Here is an 18,005-nt window from a genome sequence, read left to right on the forward strand (position 1 = left end):
TCCGTATCTGTGGGACCCTTGGGTAGGCGCTGGAAACAGACAGAGCTCAACCACACTGCTGAAGCTACTCTAAAGTGACCAGTGAGCCACTTCTGGATCCCTGTTCATGCGGGCGTCCTTGAAGGCAGCTTTGTTGAGGCCGCTATAACTGGACTCCACAAGGGAAACAAATGTTGCTCCCTTCAGAGCTGAAGGACTTTGTTTAGCTGAGCTCAATTCCGGAGCCTGTCGCCCTAGCAACGAGTCTTTGGGGGATTTACATCTCCTGCATCACAACAGGGAACAGCCATTCAGCAAGTGGTGGGGGGAACCCATGTACCTTCCCCCCACTCTAAGAGTATAACCACAAAACAAAACAGGATCAACAACAAGAATCTCCCACAAGCCCATTTGGCCTTGGCTGGCAATCTGCCAAACAGGAATTCAAACTTAATCAAACTTTCTTGTCTTCCTTGTAAAGCTCAGGAAATCGGTAATTGGTTTTATAATTGAATTTTCTGATCACGTCTTGAAGGAATGGGTCCTGCCAAAGGCCAAGGAATGGCCTGTCTCCAAGAAGGACAGCCAAGGTCCCTGACGGAGGCTCTGGAAGGTAGGGGAGGAGAACTAACGGCTGGTGGGCTAAGAATAGAGCCTGTTATTTATAACTAGGGAAGAGGCTAGTGACAACTGAGCCTTGCCCTTACAAAGTGGTCTCCCCCAAACAGGCACCCCAGGAGCCCCGGGTTCCTGGGTCAGAAAGGAAGTCTTTGGCATTTGGTGGCTGTGGCATGCAGAGTGCAAGATGGGGTTGACAGAAGGCAGGGGGACTGTCTTGGTAAGGAGTTTATTCTAAGAGCACTGGAGAGAAGGAGGAAGCCTGACTGGGGCAGAGGCCTGTACAGACAAAGAAGACGATTCAGGAGCCATTCTGGATCAGGAAGTGAGCGGACAGGAAATCCAAGGTTTTTGGCCTGAGTAACAGGGAGGAAGGTGGTATGTTCAGTATAAAGAAGGAAGGTAACAATACATACATATATTGGATCATTGTGGTATACCCCTGAAAGCAACATAATGTTTTATGTTAAAGGACAAAAGAAGGTAGAAGAAGGCTCCTTTATGTCGCCAGTTTTACAGGGGCTGGGGTCACTGGGGTCGGGTGCTGAGAGGTCTTAGTGACACGAGCTAACAGGCACAACTGGGCTTTTGTGTGCTCTCACTAGGTGCTTTACAATTATCATGTCTTTTAATCTTCACATCAGCTGTGGAGACATGGATTCACTGTTGCCATTTTACAAGCCAGAAAAGCAAAATGTAGAGAGCAGAGGTGAAGGATCCACCCACTCAGAAGCCGCGGGACTGGGCCTAGGACCTCAGATTGTCTGATTCCAGAGTTGCAAGCACAGGCCCTAATGCAGTTCCACATCCTCACCTGCAGATAAGGCTATCCCAAAGCCAGACAGAAATAATTAGTAAAGGGGTTGCCAACATTCAAGAGGGTGGTATGGGGGGATCCCTGGGTGGCTTAGCAGTTTAGTGCCTGCCTTCAGCCCAGGGTAGGATCCTGGAGACCCGGGATCAAGTCCCACATCAAGCTTCCTGCTTGGAGCCTGCTTCTACCTCTTCCTGTGTCTCTCCCTCTCTCTGTGTGTGTCTCTCATGAATAAATAAATAAAATCTTAAAAAGAAATAAAGGGTGGTATGGGCTAGAGATGGAAGTTGAAGAGTCTACAAATCAACAGTCACTCATCCGTTTAAAAATGTTCATCGCAACGGCAAGCCATTCTCTGGAGAAAATATTCACAATACGTGTATCTGACAGAGAACCTGGATCCAGGACATATTTTTTAAAAACTCTTAGAAGTCCGTAATAAGAAGACAAACAACCCATTAAAAGGAAAGAATAAAAGATTTGAACTGATACTTTACAAAAGAGGATATATGAATGGCCAAAAAGCACATTAAAAGGCACTAAATATCATCCGTCATCAGGAAATGTAAATCAAAATCACAGTGAAATACCAAACGTCCAGACTAGAAGAGCTAAAATGAAAAGCGCTGACAATTCCAAGTGTCAATGATGGTGCAGCACGGCAGGAGCTCTCCTACGTTGCTCACGGAGTTTTAAACAGTACAACCACGTTGGACCACAGTTTGAAAGATTTGTATATGGTTCACATATCCCTACCACATGATCCAGCAGTTCCACTCCTAGATATTTACCAAGAGAAAATAAGAAAATGTTTACAACAAAAACCTCACATCAATATTTTGGGCAGCATTATTCTTTTTTTTTTAGAGATTTTATTTGAGACAGAGAGATTGAGCAAGTGGGCACCACGTACATGAGCTGGAGAAGGAGGCGGAGGGAGAAGTAGGCTCTCCGCTGAGCAGGGAGCCCAAAGACAGGCTCAATCCCTGGGGATCATGACCTGAGCTGAAGTCGGACACTCGACTGACAAAGCCACCTAGGTGCCCCCTTGCAGCATTATTCATATTAGCCCCAGAAAGAAAATAACTCAGATGTCCATCAACAGATGAACAGATAAAAAAAATGTTGGTCTGTTTCTGGGGTGATTCTGCAGCCTGGTCACAACGAAATATTGAGGTGTTTGGAGAAAGACGGCAGTGAGACTCCAGAGCCAGGAAGATGATCTGAGAGGGCCAAAGCTTGTATGCATCTAATCACGTTCTGTCTAGTTTTTATCTTTTCTGTTTTTTGTTTTGTTTTGTTTTTAAAGCAAAGGCTTCTGCAGTGCTTGATGTGAATCCTTAAGTTCTGCAGGCTGGGTCCTGCACAAAGCACTAAGCTGGTCCCCTGCCCCATACACGTGGGAAGCCTGGGGCTCAGAGAGGGATGTGGCCTGTTCCAAGTGGCCCCCTAAGTGAGCCCCAGAGCCAGGACTGTAACTGAATTCCCCTTGGAGAGCCCAGCTTTGGAGTGAGGCATGCCAGGGTCAGAGCCTGGCTCTGCTGCTCATTGGACAAGTGACTTAGCTAGCTTTTCTTTGTTCATCTATAAAATGGCATTAATAACACCTATCACAGAACTATTGGCATAGTTAAATGATGTGATGCAGTTTTTCCCAGTAACTAACATTAGTAACCAGTACCTAGTGAGCAGATAGTATGTATCATTTGACACCCTAACCTCCCTACCCCCATATATTTATTATGCGGACATGCTACAGAGGAGGGAAATGGATACAAGTGAGGTCATACAGCCAGTGAGCACTGGCACCATATTTCATCAGGGTAGACTGGCAGCTGAGCCTTTTCATCCCATACAAAGTTCCCAAATTCAATCATTCATGTGGCCACTTCTCCCCCGTATCAGTAGAGCCCCCAAATTAGCTTCATTTTGAGTGACAATTTATGCAAAGTTCTGGGTCTTACGTCAGTAATTTTCTTCTAAAACACATTATCATAAATACATAACCTCAAAAGTAAAAATAAAAGGTTTACATGTATTACCTAATCTTCTACTCACCAAAGTATGTATGTCATGCCAGAGAAACATTGATAGAAAAGAAGTCCTTAGAACGCTGGCACACAGCACGTGGGGTCCAAGCCCCAGAGCTGTCATGCATACCAGCACCAGGACAGCCCATGTTTATGGAGTTGGGATAAAGGAGACAGGACAACAAGGGGACACCGGACCACAATTGCCACCAAGTGAGCTCGAAGCTTTGCTCCCTCATGTCCCAGACAATCAACGCTCTTTAACCTCTCAGCCAGGCCCCAGCGTGGGGCAGGAAACGGGGCCGAAGGAGCCACAAAAATGGACCTCTCACCACTTTGGAGGCAGTGCTTTAAGGAGCTAGAAGCTATTTGGCTCAAATTCACATCTGAGGCCCGGGCCAGATGCTTCCTATGGTCAAGAGCATTTTGACTTTTCTTTGTGAGATCATAGCCGGACATTTCCCAGATCTCCTGGCATTAGGTATGACCAAGGGACCAAGTTCTGGCCAATGATGTATGGCCTGACCCCCAAAACATTCTCTCATAACCTTCAATGTGTCCAGCAGAAGGCCCCGAGGGCCTAGCAAAGCCACTGATCAGAGAGAAGGAGCTGGCTCTTCACCGTGTGGCTAGCATACCCCTCCACCTCTGACATCTGACCCTGATGTGAACAAGAAACAATCCTTTCCTATGTTTAGCTATTGAGATTGTGGAGTGGTTTGTCCCAGCAGGTGAAGTCAGGCATTTTCTGAAGTGTCAAGGGACTTCTGTAGCTACTGTATTGGGACGTAGTCCTGGGGAAGTACCTATACTTTCTCTAGTATTTCTGAACAGCCCCAGGACCCTCCCAGAGTAGACACTAACTAAAGAGGATAGGGGGACTTGTTGCCCACGAGCCAGGCACATATGGTACAGTCCTGGATGGCAAATCTATTTTATCCACAGGGTTGAGAAAATACTAGTGTCTTTTGACACTATTCTGGGGATGCATGCAAAGCACTGAGGAGGCAGTGGGCAGTGTATGGTGGTCTCCTCTCCCCTTGTCCACACTCATGCTGTGGGGCTGTGGGCACAGCTCAGCACACAGCCTCAGAACCCCCCAAACCCAAGGACAACAACAGTCTGGGTACAGGTCAGGCTGCTGGCAGGGTGAGAACGTATTGGTGACACTGGGAGAGAATGTCCATGAAACAGGTAAGAACCAGTTCCCATAGCCCCAGGAGTGCAAGTTCCCAGACGAGAACACAAGAAAGAGGAGCAGGCCCAGAAAGGAGATGGAGGCCCAAATGAGGGGGCAGGGGCAGAAGTGGGCGGGATGTCAAAGGACACCATTGAGGATGGGGAAAGACAACCCATGGAACAGGAGAAACTATCTGTAAATCATATATCTGAGAAGGGACTAGTACTGAGAATACATAAAGAACTCTTAAAACTCAACAATAAGATAATCTAACTGAAAAATGGGCAAAGGTTTTAAGAGACAATTTCTCCGAAGAATATATATAAATAACCAAGAAGATATGACAAAAAACACTCAACATCCTTGGTCATTAGGGAAAAGATGTCAGAACTGACAGGGATTTACTTTTGTGCCAAGCCCAGAGCTTGGGTTTCTGCCCTTAGAGGGGGCTCACCACGGAGTTGTGTAATTGGTAAAGGCTATATACATGCAGGTAAGTTTATCATTGAGAGTCAAATCAGGGTAGTAGATCATAAAGGCTAAGTCTTAGAGTCTATAGACTGAATATATGTATCCACCCAAGATTCCTATGTCAAAGCCCTAGCTCTCAGTGCTGCATTTGGAGTGAAGAAATGATTGAGGTTAAATGAGATCATAAGGGTAGGGCCCTGATTTGATAGGATTAGCGTCCTTATCAGAGAGCTTTCTCTCCCTCTCTGTGGGCATGTACCTAGGAAAGACCATGTGGGGACATAGTGAGAAGGTCGCCATCTTCAGGTTAGGGAGAGAGCTCTCCTTGACCTCAGACTTCTTGCCTCCAGGACTGTGAGAAAAGAAATTTGTTTTTTGACCTACCCAGTCTATGTTTCGTTATGGCAGCCTGAGCAGATGAATAAGGAGCTTTTGTGTACTAACATGTTGGGCAACTGGCCGAGCCCTTCACACTGTGCCACGCACAAGGTAGATGATAGTTAAGGAAAAAGGAGAACAGAGTGGATGGCAATTTCCCCCGGGCCACACCACTGGCGAGCAGCAGCACTGTGCTCTGTGAGAAGGCAGGCTAGCTGTACAGTGTGTGCGCCTGAACACTATGCTCGGTGCTGGAATGGAGGTGACAAGTCTGTGAGCCCCCATGTACATTGATTTGTCTGCTGCCAGCCTGGCACTTGCATGTGCTCTGTAAACATTGGAGGAAGGATGGAGAGATGTCCAGGCCTAGGTAGTGACAATAGGGAGCTCCAGGGCCACCAGGGCCTCTGGCTCCCCCATAGCACAGTCTCCATACTCTCACCCAACATTCTGGGGGTTCTTATAACCCCAACTCAGGACTTTTCGGTGCTATGGGGAATTCAGGTACATAGAGTGTATGTACCTAATTCTGGCTGGTTCTTTTGGTGACACTCCATGGGATACTCACTTTTGATTATACTCATGGGAAGCCATCTCCCTGTACATCTGAGGATGCCATGGCCCCAGGAGCCTCAGGATCAACACAGTCAGCTGGCCAAGAGACCCAGTCAGAGCATGCATTCTGAGGTTTTCATAGGACCACACAGCTAGCTAGCCACTAGTAAAGCTGGGCCTAAAATCCAGAACTCACACCATCCTGAGACTCTTCTCAGGCCATGGCTTGGGGAGGAAGATGGCCGCCTGACACTCTGACTCCACCAAGCCTGCAGGGTTCACGGTGTCTTCAGGGACTCTTGACTCTGTGACAGTTGCTTCCTGAGGCTGGAGCACCAAGAGGGCTGGGTAGAGAAGAGCCTGCCTAAAGCTGTTTCCTGGGCTCAACAGAGACATTGGCAAGGAGTGGCCTTTCAGTTTTGGAAGGTGGGGTGGACCAGAGATATGTACATTCTGACCCTAGCAGACAACTCAGCACACTATAGGCAAGTAACTCTGTTTATGGAGTAGAGTTTAACTGAGCACCTACCTGCTCTGGCCCAGGTGCTATGCTGGGTGCTGGGTACTGATTCCACTTGTAGTCATACAGGCACTGGCCCTTCTCTGTGGTCTAGCAGGGGGTCATATATTCTACACACAAACATTTACAAATGTGATGAGGTCATGAAGGGGCCAAGGGCCCTGAGAGCATCAAGACAAAAAGGCCTGGCTTGATCTGGGGGAGGGAGTGGGGCTGGTCAGGCAAGGATTCCCAGAGGTGACATAGATCCCAAGTCTAAGGAGGTGGGGTGCAGGTGGTAGGGATGAGTGGGGTGAACAGAAGTAGGAGACAGCGTCTCCCACAGGGGTTCTGGAGCCATGAAGTTGCAGCATTTAAGACATGAGAAGCAGATCCTGTGGCAGGAGCACAGACCCAAGGCTGGCAGGGCTCATTTTGAGGGCCAATAGTGCAGAGGGCTGGTAAACAGAGGATTAGCTTTGCATTTGTTTGTTTGTTTAAGATTTTATTTATTCATTTGAGAGGGAATAAGAGTGAGCAAGAGTGATTGTGTGTGTGTGTGTGTGTGTGTGTGTGAGAGAGAGAGAGAGAGAGAGAGAGAGAGAGAGAGAAACAGAAGCACAAGACGGCGGGGGGCCGGGCAGAGGGAGAAGGAGAAGTAGATTCTCCACCAATTCTCCACCAATTCTCCCCCACCTCCCACGTGGGGACCGTGTGATCACGACCTACCTAAGCTGAAGGCAGACACTTAACTGACTGAGCCACCCAGGTGCCCCTTAGCTATGCATTTGTAGAAGTTCCTGCTAGCTGTGGCACAGAGCACAGACTCTGAGGGGCAGGACAGGCTGAGTGCTGGTGAGGAGACTCTTGGGAACTTGAGTGGGGCGAGTGGGGTGCTAGACGGGCCTGAAGGCAGCAGCAGCAGCACGTACCACTGTTCTGAGCACCATGGCACACCTGCCCATGTGCTCTGGGTTTGGGGTGTGTGAGTCTGTCAATGACATGTGTGCCAACTGTTTATGACAATGCCCAGGGGCCTCCCTGGCGTCACACCCCTACCCTGGACCCGCCCCGTATGCGCTGCAGTCTACTTCTCGTCAAGCAAGCAGCTCCGGAAATCTACCTTCCCTCTCCCCAACACCCAGGGAGCCTTCCAGATTGATCAGAACCAAACTGACAGCTTTACCCAGCCCTTGGTCTGCCCCTGCCGCCCCGCAACACGGTTACCCTTGACACAGACACAGCAGTGGTCACACTTGACAGTGTTTTTCTGCCTGACTTAGTGGCTTCGTCCCCACAGCTCAGTGGCTTATACAGTGCCGGTCCTATTGGGGCTCCCGTGGGGTTGGGACCTCATCCATCCTTACAGAGGCACCCTGGTCCCCACCCCAAGCAGCAGGCCCTGGGTGCTTATGGAAAGCCCCCACCGGGGCAGGGCTGCCTCTGCCACTGACAGCAATTCCCACCTTGAGAGAAGTCAGCCTTCAACTTCCACCCATGTCCTGCTTTTGCAACTCTGCGGCTCTTTCTCTTTTGGATACGAGGAAAGAGCCTTGTGCTGGCAATCACCTAACCTTAGCAAGCTCTGCCAGGAGAATTTATAGAACTGTTTAGAATTTATAGAACTAACTTGGGGGAGGAGGTGGACGGGAGATCTTAGAGGCCATCTGGTTCTTCTGTATAGTCCTGCAGGATAAGGGAGTTGTTTGAGATCACACAGCCAGCCAGGAGAGGGGCCGGGCCAGGAACCAGGCTTTTCTGTCAAGGGTCCGTGTTCTTCTGCCAGGAGCTGAGGCCTGGCATGCCTCATGTGATTAAGACCCCAGGCCCTCCTTGCTGCGCTCCTGGGGAATCCCAGGCAGACTGGGCTCCTGACCCTTGGGACGTCAGAGTCACAGAGAATTAGACTGGCCCCACACCGGCTGTTCTCCCTCTCGAGCTGGGTGGCTGGTGGGGATGCATTTCCTATCTTCCCCACTCTTTCTTGCAGAGGTGAAGCCTGATTCTCCTCTCCCTGCCCAGATTGAAAACTTCTAGGACTTGGAGCCCACGGATATGCTCTGGGCATGCTTCAGAGGGTGACACTGGAGCAGTCTTCTCGCCCACTCACCCCTGTGGCTGGCAAGGCCCAGGAGCCAGTGCAGGGGATGGAACAGTTGCTCTGTCAGCACCTTGGCCTCACCTGCCAGCAGGCTGAGTGACCCCGGCATGGCGTCTGAGTCCATGGCTAGCTAAGGCTGGTCCTTTCCCGGTTTTCTTGGATTCACTGCCCATCTATGTACACAGTTCAGAGCCTGGCCTCAGACCATGGCTCCCCACGATCTTCCTGGTGGGGAAGCCCAGATGGAGAACATGGGCCCGCATCCTCATTAGACCAGTTAAAAGCACACATTCTGGTTCAGACTGCCTGAGTTTGCACCTGCTCCACAGCAGTGGGACCTTGGGCTTCACTGTTAGTTCCTCCCTCTGAATGTCAGTTTTTCTCATCTGTAGAATGAGGACAGTAATGGAATCTATATATCAGTGGGGGTCCCACCAAGAAACGGGATGCCCTCACAGGGGCAAGACAAAGACCAAATGAGTTCACATGGAGACAGTGGTCAGAACAGTACGGGCACAGGGCAAGCATTATCAGCTTACAGAGGTGCCCAGGGCTGCCCTTCTCCATGCTTCTGGGCACAAGCAGAGTGCACGTGAGGGTGGAGTCTTAGAAGGATAACCTTGGACCCACTCTAATTCAGGGATGGCAAGGACGAGACCACCAGCCCAACGTATGGTGTTTCACTCTTGGTCACAGAGGTCCTGTGTCCCACCAGCAGAAGCAACGGCAGCACAGGGCAATGGCCCTGCCCTCCTAGTGTTTGGGGAGACCAGATACGTAGCAGAGGTGTGGGATGGGGACTATGGAGCAGGGAAGAAAGATCTGAAGCAGTCCCTGGAAAGTGAGAGTGTGGCTCTTGCTTCCCATGAGGACAGGAGAGATGTGTGCAAGTGGAAGAAAACCCCTGGACTGGAAAGCAGCTCTGCTGTGACCTGTGATGTGATCTTACACCAGCCTCTCCTCCCACTGCACCTCTGTCTCCCCTTCTGTAAAAGCAAGGACCTGAGCAAGAACGCAGGTCCCAGGGAGTGGTTACATAACTTAATCAGATGACTCAAAACAGGATTGGGAAACTCTGGACGAGACGCACATCAACAAGCGTCCTTTCTGCAGGGTGCAGAATGTCTTTGACACTGGACTGTACGCTGTGCTTTCCCAAGAGGAGATGTAGTCCATGTTCCCAAACTTACTCGACAAGAAAAGCATGTTTTGCTCGATCACCTCACAGGAATACTGCCTGAGGAGTCCCAGGCTGGAAGAGTGTCAATGATTCTTCTAGCACCAAATCGTGCGTTCACAGCAAGTGCTCACTAAGAAAGCTGTGATTCCACTCTCGTAGGGCCATCACAGACCACAAGGGAGAGAGAGGCCCAGTGAAGGGAAGCATGGGTCCCTGAGGAGCGGCCGGAGGCACTGGGCAAGGCAGAGACCCGTGCTGTGGAGGGAGGCTTGCCCCACGGAGGGGTGTCTGACACTCTGACGCTCTGGGTCAGGGAAGAACTGCTGGTCTTTGGATAAAAGGTTAAGTCTGAAGCAAACTGACAGGAAGCAACAAGCACTAGCGAGGACGTGCACCATCCTGCCCACTATGCAGTGATAGTGGAACGCTGCTCTGCACGGGCTCTTCCACAGCTTGACAACTCTTGGCCCATGCCACGGAGAAGCTATCCTCCACGGCCTAATGGTGAAGGCCTTCGACGATGTAACCCCTCTCTTCTTCTGCCCCCTGCTGCTGGAGACACTTCTCCGATCTGAAATGGAAGCAGTGATCCTGAAGAGTACAGAGCATCTCAGCTGTGGACAGAAGGGCCTGATCCTGTGTCACATATGGGCAGCTGAGGCAAGAGAAAAACGTCTTTCTCTTACATATGTCACCATTATTTAGGGGTCTTGGTTGCAGCAGGTAAGCCTGTATTCTGACTGAAATACGCTGGTTTTTTTTTAAGATATATTTTTTAAAATATTTTATTTATTTATTCATAGAGACGGAGAGAGAGAGGCAGAGACACAGGCAGAAGGAGAAGCAGGCATCATACAGAGAGCCTGACGTGGGACTAAATCCAGGGTCTCCAGGATCACGCCCTGGGCTGTAGGCGGCGCTAAACCGCTGCACCACCGGGGCTTCCCTTTTAAGATATTTTTTAAAGTAATCTATACCCACAACCTGGGTCTTGAACTCACCATCCTGAGATCAAGAGTCACACACTACCAACTGAGCCAACCAGGTGCCCCTGAAATACACATTGGCATTATTTCCTTCTTACAGATGAGAAAACTGAGGTTTAGGGTAGATGAGAAGCTGCCTGACATCATAGAGCTGAAAAAGGAGGATCCAGTTTTAACTCTGTACCTGTCTGACCCCTATGCCCTCTTTGCCCACCACACCCAGAGCTTCACTTCGAGGAGGTGCAGGTCATTCTCCACGAGAGGACGCACGAGTCAGGGAGGTCACCCTCAGGGTCCTTGCTGCAGGCCAAAGTCCCTGGACCCTGTCCTGGGGAGGGCAGAATCTGGGAGTCAAGTCAGGGGTAACCCTGACTAGTCAAGCCTAGTCACCATCTAGGTGCGCAGGCGCAGAGCCCCCAGCAGGCTCCCTGGGCCCAGAGAGCTCCTTCCCTTCCTTGGCCAGTTGTCATCAGGGGAACCAGCTGGTCCGGGCACCATGCAGGGAAGTGTGGCAGGAAGGAGAAAGGAAGGAAGACGGAGGGCTGGGAAAGGAGGGGAGGCGCCCACAGAGCTGGAAACGCTGGACCTAATTTGGCAGTGAGCTATTTCAGGACTGCACCCTGGGGACCTCGGACCAGAGATACTGGGGGAGGGAGGGCAGTCTGGGTGTGTGAACGCTCTTGGTCCACAGCTCCTCAAGGAGCTGTCAGCTGCTCCTGGGCTGCCTCAGAAGAGACGAAGGAGGGAACTTGGCCTGCTAGCACTTGTGCTGGGTGACGTGAGCTCCCTGTCTGAGCCAGAAGGGCCTGTGGGCGTTGGTGGAAGTAACATGTTCATGCCATGTTTGCAGAGCACACTGCAGCGCAAGGGCTCCCTGTCCATGGTTATTTGTTATCATAATTATGGAATTATCTCTAGTTTACTGATGAGGAAACAGAGTCCAAGGGCAGGGGCTTGAGGGAATGAAGGCAGGCTCCAAGCCAGGCAGTGTGCCTGGAGGAGTCTGTGGTCCAGCGGGGCAATATGGCACAGGGTTTCATGTCAGATGGATGGTGGGCAGAACCAGAGTGAGGCCCAGTCCTTTCTTGGGACAGACTGTGTCCCTCTCTCTCCCTGGATCCCCACAGTAGCCTCTCTGCTCCTTTCCCTGGTGCCATTCTTGCCACCACCTATCCATTTTCCACCTGGGAGCCACAGGGGAAAACCTTCAGTGCCTTCCTTCTGAGCTAGGAACAAAGCCAAAATTCCTCCCATGGCTGAGAAGCTCCTCTCGTCTGGCAGGCCCCCTGGCTCCTTCTTCAGCCTCATTTCTTACCCCTCTGCCCCCTCGACCTTTGGGCATCAGCCACCTTGGCCTCCTTCCAGACCCATACACTTGGCCAGGACTCCTCACCTCAGGGCCTTTGTACATGCTATTCCATCTGCCTGCAATGTCCTGCCTCTTCTCTCGCGCTCATGTTTGCTTCACTTATGCCAGTCCCTGCAGCTCTTTGTCAGATACCTCGTCCTCTAGCACAGGCCAGAATGGGCCTGCAGCCAGGATGCTCTCAGCTCTTTAGAGGTCTAAGGAGTGTCCATCTTTCCCCAGGCTGAGCTCTAGGACAGTAGCACTCCTGCCTGTTTCTGCTCACCACTGTGTGCCCGGGCTTGGCACACTGACAGCACAGACATAGCCACAACACACATTTCTCAAATGAATGGATGGGTGAATGAAAGAGAGATAGATGTGGGCACGTAGGAGAGGGAGAAGACATTTGCACCTGCAGGGCCTGGGGAGGGGGTATGCTTTTGGAATGACGCTCACAGGGCCAAGGCAGCCCCAACATAAATGTATAAGCAGCTGCCGAGCACTGTGCTAATCACCCCACTGACTCTGGGACACCCGATGGGGTAACCCTTCCACTCATGAAGAAACACCTCATGTACTTCTCAGGCATCTAGAACTGTCTGCCTCTCCTCCTTCTCTCTGTGACCCTGCTTCTTCTCTCCTGTCTCTCCCTCTTTCGGCTTCTCTCTCAGGCCTTGCTGGGCTCCGGTTCAGGAGCTGATGCTCCTCAGCTCCCTCTTGCAAAGCCAGCAAGAGGGCAGGGGCTGGAGTGCCTGTCTCCCAGCCTGGAGTCAGAACCAGAACCAACAGGTCCCTTTTGCAGAGGTGAGGGGTGAGGCCCTCTCTTTGACCTGCAGTAGTTTCAGAGGCCTTGGCACTCACTCTTCACCCCAATTTTGAAACACTTGTCATGTCCAGGCTTCTAGTCCTGGCTCTTCACCAGACAAGCAGTGAAGTAGAGTTAAGAGGAAAATGAAAATGTTTATTGAACACTTACCAGGTGCTAGGCACTTTGCTTAGCTCTTCATCTGCATTCTATCTTTTAACCAGAACAACCCTGTAAACATGTGGTACTATTATTCTCACTTTTTAGATGAGGAATCTGAGGGACACTGAGCCAGGTGACCAGCCTGCAGTCCAATGCAGTGAAAGGCAAAGCTAGGACTCAAGGTCATGTCTCTCTGACTCCAAGGCCCGGCTCTAGCCCCTGGTAAACTCTGGTCACAGTGAGTGGTTAAGGGATGGGCATGTGATCCAACAGGGCCACCGAGAGAGAGGGACTCCTAGGCCTTAGGGAGCTATTCAGGGAAGAGCCTATAAGGTGTGCCATGTCTCTGTATGTCCCATTTTGTGGAGCCCACAGTGAAGACCACACAATGGGACAGAGCGGAGAAATGAGGAAAAGCTAGGGATGTCATCAGAACTGCTGAATCAAGTCTCACCTGTAGCTGTACCTCTAGACTTAATCCCTGAGCCAGGTGATTTTTTTTCATAAGTCTGTTTGATGCTGCCTTCTATACTTGTGACCAAAAGAGTCCTAACTTGTCCAAAGAAGGGCCTTTGGCAGTGATACCGGACCACTGTCAGTTGCCTTGCAAGTAATACGAAGGAGGGGGAAACTGAGTAAAACATGTTGTGAAGCCACTCCCGCCCCCGTGTGTGGTACTACCTGCAAACCTCCTGCCCCTGCTTTAGCCCCCATCTCCAAATGAGCAGGGCCTCTGAGCTGGGTAGAGACCCAGATGCCACCTTGGCCATCCCCATCTGGCCTGTGACTCCTAGTCTCCCCCACATGGTGCTGCTGCCTCAACAATAACCCCTTTCTCTATCCCTGACACCTACCAATGAGTTGGATTTCAGCAAACAGGCTCCTCTGCGGTGTGTTGGGTCACCACGAAGGGACCACATGTTCACAAAGGGCTCTAATTTGGGTCTTGGAGCAAGGGAGGTAATTAATAGACCTAGTCAGGGAGAGACCTCTGTAGTAAAAGGTGACATCACTCATCACAAAGCCTTCCCCTATGATCTACCACAGATGGGACCACACAGCTGGCACTGCCCTGTGAATTAATGCATAAGTCTTGTAGCTGCTTTTTAGGTGGCACAACTATATTGCATTGTATTTGTGGTGGGTCCAAGGTATTAATTGCTAGGCATAGACATTTAAACTATACCACAGTTTCATGATCTTGACTTGGGAATTCAATATGCCAGGAATCTCACAAAATTGGCACTGGCCAGGCAAGCCTCTCTTAGCCATTCTTTGCCATCTACAGAGGCTGGGAGGACTGCTTGTGAGCTCACTAGCCCCTTTAAAACAATGATGCTGAGCCTGAAGAATGTATCAAGGATCCCTCTACAAAGAAGAAGCTAGCAGTTCCCCCTGTGGGGTGGCCAAATAGACACGGGAAGGGCTGTAACATAGAGGGCCTTCTGGACACCCATGGGAAGGGCCATTAGTGGAGATCCCTGTCAATTCTGAGGCTCTGGAATGTTTATCAGAGCAGAGTAATTAGGGGCTTGCAGGGGGGAGGGGAGTAAGCTGGCGCAAGAGAGACACAGAGAGAGAGTGTGTGTGCAAGTGCAAGCATCATAGCCTGTGGCTTTCATTGACTGTTTACTGCATTTTGTTCCTGTGGGTTCTCCCATTTACGCTTTCTTTTCCTTTTCTTTCTTTTAAAATCCCAGGCCCCTTTCTACAAGCAATGAACATGTGAATGGACAAAGACTACAGAGGCCCAGCCTTAACACCCCTCTACTTGACATGGCACGGAAGGGACATTGGGGTCAGATGGGGGCCAGGGCTGGCTGTGGCCTCGGCCACACCTGAGGAGCCAGAAGTTGGGGTGCTGGGGAAGGGTGGGGCTGAGGGTGCCTGACTACAGTGCTCTGCCCGGGGAGTCTGCCCCAGGATCATCTGGATGGATGTTCTTCCCCCGGACTTCTGCCACCAGGTCTGCATTGCCAGAATTCACCTGCCACCAGCTGCTTTTTTGTCTCTGGTGCCACCGGGGACAACATCGACTTTCTGAGCTACGGTGGTGCTATAGACTGGATGTTTGTGTCTCTGCCCCCTTGCAAAGTCCTGTGTTGAAACCTAATCCCCAGTGTTAATGATATTAGGAGGAGGGTCCGTGAGAGGTGATGAGGTCATGGGGACCCTTATAAAAGTGAGCCCACAGAGCTCCCTGAGCCCTTCTGCCATGTGAGGACCCAGTGAGGAGACAGTTGTCCAGGAGCCAGGAAGTGGGTCTCATCTGCTGATCTGGGACTTCCCAAACTCCAAAATGGTGAGAAACACATTTTTGTTGTTTAAATCTACAGTACTGTTGTTATATCAGCCTGAGGAGACTAAGACAGTGGGACTAAGACCAAGGCAAAAACCAGAGAAAAAACTAAGCCCCACCTCTGCCACCACCTCGGAGTCCCCATCCCCCAGAGCGCTCGCTGCCACCCCAGGACTCTGCACTGTGCCTCCCATCACCTCGGCGCACCCCTTTCTTTTTTTTTCCATTAACCATGCCTTGGTTTTATTAACTTATTTGGGCCATGAGTTTTTTTTTTTTTTTTTTATTGGTGTTCAATTTACTAACATACAGAATAACCCCCAGTGCCCGTCACCCATTCACTCCCACCCCCCGCCCTCCTCCCCTTCCAACACCCCTAGTTCGTTTCCCAGAGTTAACAGTCTTTACGTTCTGTCTCCCTTTCTGATATTTCCCACACATTTCTTCCCCCTTCCCTTATATTCCCTTTCACTATTATTAGACAACAGGTGCCTGTCTTAGATCTGGAGCCTGGGGCCTCATCTGGCTTTTGGACCACAGGGAGGGGGCCGACCTGGCTGCATTTAGTCTGGCAGAGCTGGAAAGCCAGAGCTGCTTGAGGCCTCAGAAATCACAAAGTCTACCTTCTCATCCCAGGACATGATCTCTGCCCAAGTTTGGGAGCCCTTAAATCTTTTTATCTTTGGATCAACTCTGCCATCCTACACATGGTCGGCCAGGAAATAAGTGCTTGGTAAGTATTCGTGAGACTATTAACTGACCAACCGAATGAAGGAAAATGAGGCCCCACATTGGCTGGGTCATCTGAGGCAGACTGGTCAGATGGAAAGAGAAGTGACCATGATTCTGGAAACCTGGAGTCCTAGTCCTGGGTATGCCACATTATCCCTTGAGTAAGTCCCTTTCCTGTTTGGGCCAGATGGGGCCTATTTTGCCGCATCTGCAAAATGGAACAGTAGACTTTAGATGGTCTCGAACGGAGGAGTTTCCAACTCTACCAATCTGCGCAGGCAAAAGGTCAGAGCAGGACTCGGCCTGGGCTGGTGTAGCTGGAGAGCCTGGGTGTGCAGCATGTGACAGGTGTGCATGCTGCTGTCCAGCAGAAGCTTGTTCCAGGCCTCAAGTATGGGCACGGATGCACTTAGGCCTTTATCTGTCACCACCCCTGACCCCCATCAGATCTGACAACCACCACTGAGGTTTCTCCAGGCCCCGGGGGAACTCAGGCAGACACAGGCCGGAGAGCAGTCTTGTTTTTGCTCGTTTCAGAATTCATGCACACTACAGGGTGAATGCGCCACAATATTTCCCGGATTAAAAAAAAGGAGTTCTGAGCTCCATGGTGTGACTTAAATGTCAATATTTCCTTTACCAGAGGAGATCCAATGACATTCTGGAAACCAAGTATGAAATGTGATTCAGCCTCCCCAAAGAGCTGCCATTATCTCGGGGGTGGGGGGCAGTTCTAATGAAGCCCCTTGGTGGAATAGAAGAGCACCTGGCAGCCATGCCAACCAGCACCAATCTTCAGTCCTGTTTAGGTCAACCACCTTGTGCAGCCAATTAAGTGCCTTGTGCCTCTGTTTCTAACACGCAAAATGCAGATAAAACTGTACCCACTCCTCACTAAGTTGCTGGGAAGATAATTCATCAAGATTTTATCAATAATTTTAAACAAAATAAAAGAGCAAGAGTTAATATGTGTTGAGAACTTTCTATGCGTCAGGCACTATCCTGAGCACGTTGCAGCATTATCTCACTTAATGTTAGAGCAGATGAATGAAGAAGGTATTGGGATTATGCCCATTTTAAAGACACAAACACTGAGCACTGAGGAGGTTTGCCTCAGTGCCATAGAGCTGGTGGAATAGCTGGGATATCAACACAGTATCTAATACTTGTATCAGGCATTGTACTGAAGACCTATATTGTCCTCAAGGAGTTTATAATTTGATGAGAGAAATAAGCACATATACAAATGGTGAACAAATGAAAATGAGAATATTTTCAACTGAACAAAGCCTCCTGCAAGTTCAAGGCATTACCTCTTCCCACTGCCCTGTTAGTTTACAATGTATGTTACACACGTGAGTATCCAGAAACATGCACATAAAGGTTACGTCTGCTCATATGTATTTGTGTGATAAAATCTATTAACAAGGGACTATTTCCCCATCCCCCCACTGGTCCAAGTGAACCTTCTAATCCTGTTATTGTCCGTTTTCCCCCAGCCTTTCTTCTAATGTCTGGGTTCAGGCCAGTTTCACCAGACCAGTTTCTCCACTTTTATGATGCAGATGAAGGCCCAAGGCTGAAAACAGAGGAAGCAGGAGGGGGAGAGCCCAGCTCCAAAGGTTAAGACAATTTACATGATAATGAGTGGGTGGGGGGGAGGAGTGTGTGGAGGGAGGGAGGGGGAGAGAGTGAGAGAAAGGAGGTTGGGGGAAAGAGAGATGGAGGGAGATGATGAGAGAGAACCTCTCACAGGCAGAGAGGAGAGGAAGGAGGAGGGAGACAAGAGGTGGGAGAGAGAAGGAGAAACAGGCCAAGAGAGGGAAAGCCTTGCAGACTGGAAGGGGGGAGGTGCAGAGAAGGAGTGT

The 18,005-nt window shown here is 50.2% G+C and overlaps 1 protein-coding gene and 1 long non-coding RNA gene across 4 annotated transcripts in view; one reads left to right on the plus strand and one right to left on the minus strand.

Moving 5' to 3' along the window:
- The window catches only part of GNAO1 (G protein subunit alpha o1), a 172,986-nt gene that overhangs the window by 58,751 nt on the left and 96,230 nt on the right, over positions 1-18,005 (minus strand). The window lies entirely within an intron of this gene.
- Positions 457-17,761, plus strand: LOC144314344 (uncharacterized). Of its 2 annotated transcripts, XR_013380181.1 has the most exons (4): positions 457-592; positions 14,807-15,408; positions 16,042-16,138; positions 17,637-17,761. It is a non-coding gene; the product is annotated as an uncharacterized LOC144314344 (long non-coding RNA). The 2 variants fall into 2 exon arrangements; XR_013380180.1 differs by having other exon boundaries at positions 14,807-16,138.

This window comes from Canis aureus, chromosome 5, assembly GCF_053574225.1.
Source record: "Canis aureus isolate CA01 chromosome 5, VMU_Caureus_v.1.0, whole genome shotgun sequence".
Classification (NCBI taxonomy): Eukaryota; Metazoa; Chordata; class Mammalia; order Carnivora; family Canidae; genus Canis; species Canis aureus.